The following is a 4,117-nucleotide window of genomic DNA, read 5'->3' on the forward strand; positions in this document are numbered from 1 at the left end:
GACATTTTCACCAGACGTTGGTAACAATCCCTGCAATCCAAACGTACAAAGAAATTGAGCCATAGATGTCCAGAAATGAAGTTATGTTTAATAAATTGGAATGGTAGAACCTCTAGAAATATATTTACTGAGGAAAAATGGTGAGTTCAATACTTATTTTACCCACTGTATCAATTGGCATGGCTTTTATTTATTGGCCCACTATCAGTCCGCCACATAGGTGCAGAACACAGTCTCAACAGGGGGAAGATGATGGCGTTGTGGAGCTCAGTCTGAGCAGATGTCTTGTCTCACTTCTGTTTGTCGTGTATCCTTCCGCCGGCTGTATGAACTGCTTTTGCTGGCCAGGCAAATTTCAAGGCATTGTTCATTTCATTCTATGTCAATATTGTTTACTCTTTCCTTTTGATTTAATTGAGCTTGTTTACTACAGCTGAGATGAGGAGCTGTAAGGAGCCCAAGCAGGTGCGCTGTAATTGTATATAAACATCAAGACTATTTCGTACTTATCACCTTTTTATTTTTCATCACAGAACATTACATAAAACTTCCCAAAACCCTGATCTATTCCTTTAGGCAGTTGATATTAAAATATGACTTTATGATAAATAAGCGAACCTCAAAAATTGCATTGACTGAAGTTCTCCATTTAACTAAGCGTTTTCATACAGCTGATCCCATTTTCCTTTCGACATAAAATTTCTAATTATTAATTATTACACATTTACATTAAACTGGTAAAGTAGTCAAACTTTAATCACAGATCAATTCATTTTAGTCTGACAAATTTAAAGTTAAGTAGTGCTCAGCTTCTGATTGTTTCACCCTAGTATTGAGCTGCAGTGTCAGGAGCAGAGCAGCACCCAGCTTCGCTCAAAGGTCTACAAGCATCTGTCCTCTTTCATGCCTTGCAGCAAAGACACTCTGCTGAAACGAGTAAAAAAACTGATGATCAGACATGAAGTGAGTCTCCTTTATTTTTTTTAATCAGATTTCTTTGAGTGGTGTGGGGTTTTTGACTATTTGTTTTTTAAGGAGGATAAACTGCAGAAACTAAAAGAGGCTATTGAAAGATCAATGCCAGAGCAGATGGCTGACTTTCAGGAAAGCTGTAAAGCGTACGAGCAGGCAAAGACTTTAAAGTAAGTTCTTTGGCATTTTTCTAATGAGATGGTTGCCAGAATCAAATCTTCAAAGTGCATTTTTAAGCTATCAATTTATGTGTACTACCTCTCATGCTTGCTTCACTCCTTTTGTCAATTTAGGGTAGCTGTTCAAATATTTAGTTGCTAAATCCTAACAGCCTGTCTTAGCTTTTTAAACGGACTGAACCAGTCTGTTTATAAATGGCTAAAAATTAAAATGGACAAACTTCTGTATAAATGTGTTACTGGAGGCCTAGCACATTTACTTGTATTTCCATTCCTGCTTTAGGGAAATTGAGGAAGAAAATGTTGAGGAGAAAAGTGGGAGAAAAAGTGGTCCAAAAAAGTTGTTCAAATGGAATCAGGAGATCAGGTGGGGTGTAACACAGAATATCTTTACTGAAAGTTTCAATACTGACCTAATGGAAAAAAAAATTTTTTTCCTTATTGTAACACTTGTTTCCATAACATGCAGGGATTGCTTGGATCAGTTATTGAGAGAGAAAATTGCTAAATGCCAAAAGGAGGGGAAAGATGGGCATGAGCTTGAAGAGTACCTTAAAACTATGCTTGATAATGAAGTAAAACCCCTCTGGCCTAAAGGATGGATGCAGTCAAGGTATGCTGCCATTTAAATCCTTGATGTATCTAAAGAAAATAAAGTTTACCTCTTATTTCAGGGTACTGGTGAGGGAGAGCAAGAAGTTGTCAGGCCTTTTCTCTTCTTCCCAGTAAGTTTTATCATCTAGCAAAATGTGGTTTGGATTGTAGTTGATCTTTTGTAATAATTAAACTGTTTGTGTGCAAAGTGTGAACAAGGCCAAGAGTTTTCAAACTCAAAAGCGTCAGTCTTGTGTTGGTGGAGCTTCAAAATCTACTGATGGGTGCAGGAGTCTTCAGGGAGACGAAGAACTGAAGGTGAAATCTGGCTTATCTGTCTCATCACCTTCAAAGGCAGACACACCTCCAGAGAACGCCACATCCTCCTCTGGTCATTCCCTGCTTGATATCCTTGCTGACCAGGCGCTGGCTCGTGAACAGCCGCTTACTCTTTCAAGGGACTACTTGGCATCTGCCGTTTTCAAACCCTTGGGCTTTGGTTTGGGTGATATAAATCCCACTCTCCCCCCTCCACCACCTCACCCCAGCCCAATCGATTTTCCTGAAAGTCGGGTAACCTTGCCGGAGCTATCGCTGGTTGGAGACGGGAGATCTTAAGGAGCCTCCCAACTCTGAAACGGACAGATTTCATTTGAATATAATCGTATGGCCTGCTGATCCAACATGATTCCTGAAGCATTGTTCAGGCTCGATCGAGTTGTTAAGGATGGAGGATACTTTTGTTGGAGGATACTTTTGTTGGTTTACAGTTCTAAGGTACAGATGAAAAATGTTTCTTCTAGTGCTCTTGCAAAGCTTGTATTTACCCTTATTAAAGATAAATAAAGCTCCATATGTAAATGAGACATTTAATCCAAGGCCTGAAAGATGCAAACTAACATGCACTACATGAGCTGGTTGTGCCATCCTTGGGGGGCCACGGGGTAATCTTCATTTTTCTCACTCCACGCAAAGTTTAAGTATCTGTTTCTAGATCATTGTATGTAAAATCATGGTGCTCATCAACAGTTTTTGCTCTGAAGCCCCTGTCATACCTTGACAATTTAGCCAGCGTATGCAGAGGTCCCAAATCTAAAACTCTGGCATATGCTCAACTTTCTAGGTATTTTTTTCAATTGTGGGCGTATATATGGAGTATTCATAACAAATCCAGAACTTATGTCCAACAACAGCCTAACTTATGCATAGCACAAGCAGCCTAATGCCCATGAAATGTCACAAGCCAATGTCCTGAGGGGGGTCAGCAATGCACCTGGCCTCCATAAAAAGATTTTTTTAGATTGTGGTATTAACCTAGCTGCTGTTGAAATGAAAAGAAAAAGGTTTGCAGCTGTTTTTTATGAAATCTTTTACCCATTGGTCAGGAGGGTTTCATTCAAAAGACTTTATTCTACCAATCTGGAGGTATGAAATCGTTGGTAAATTTAACCTAGTGTCACCAAAAACCACAGCAAAGGCAGGTTAGTTGGGTTTTTTTTCCTTTTAAACTGAAACAATTTAAGGTCATTTTTAATCAAACTAAGTAGGACAAATATAACGAAACAGATTGGCTTGGGTAAGGTAGAGGTATGTAATGTACTCCAGACATTTATGAAAACATTACTGTAAAGGTATAGTGGAGGATGTTCGTTTTTTGGGGTGGATCATTAAGTAAATGGTGCTCCTAATTGTTAATGATTCTGTGACATGTTTATGTAAGGCTGGCCTATGTGCTTGTCCCCATTTTCACTTACTGGTGGTGAGTCTGACATAGTGGAAAAATTGGCTTAATATTATTTCGGAAAGTAAGCTTGTACTTTTAAACCGCATGCACAAGGAGAAATGGGCTTGCATGCTCTTGAATGCGTTTAATAGGCTTCCCACTTTTGGGAGCGGGTACAGGGCTGTGGATTTTATTTTTAAATTGGAGAGGGCAGGTCTTCTAAAAAATTGGAAAAATCCTCCATTATACCTAACATCCAAAAGCAGAATGAACATTTAAACATTTAATTTTTGAGCAAAACAGTCATATAGTCAATGTACCTCACCAAATGGCTCTTTTGAAAGCAAATTATTTTTCTTTTAGGATACAACTTTAGATACAGGTGTTTATCATGAACATGAAAAAGTTGTTCCATTAAAGCAATCCTTTAAAAAAATCATAAACTGATTATTTTTAAAGTGTTTTGATAATTATAACTGGCAACTAATAAAAACAATCCAAACTCGGTATCTCAGAAAATTAGGATATTAAAGATGGTGTCACAATGTAATCTGGTAATTAACCCCACACCTTTTCACCAGAGATGGGAAGTAACGAAGTACAAATACTTTGTTACTGTACTCAAGTAGATTTTTCTGATATTTTTACT

Source organism: Cyprinodon variegatus, unplaced genomic scaffold, assembly GCF_000732505.1.
Source record: "Cyprinodon variegatus isolate N-32 unplaced genomic scaffold, C_variegatus-1.0 Scaffold278, whole genome shotgun sequence".
In the NCBI taxonomy this organism is placed as follows: Eukaryota; Metazoa; Chordata; class Actinopteri; order Cyprinodontiformes; family Cyprinodontidae; genus Cyprinodon; species Cyprinodon variegatus.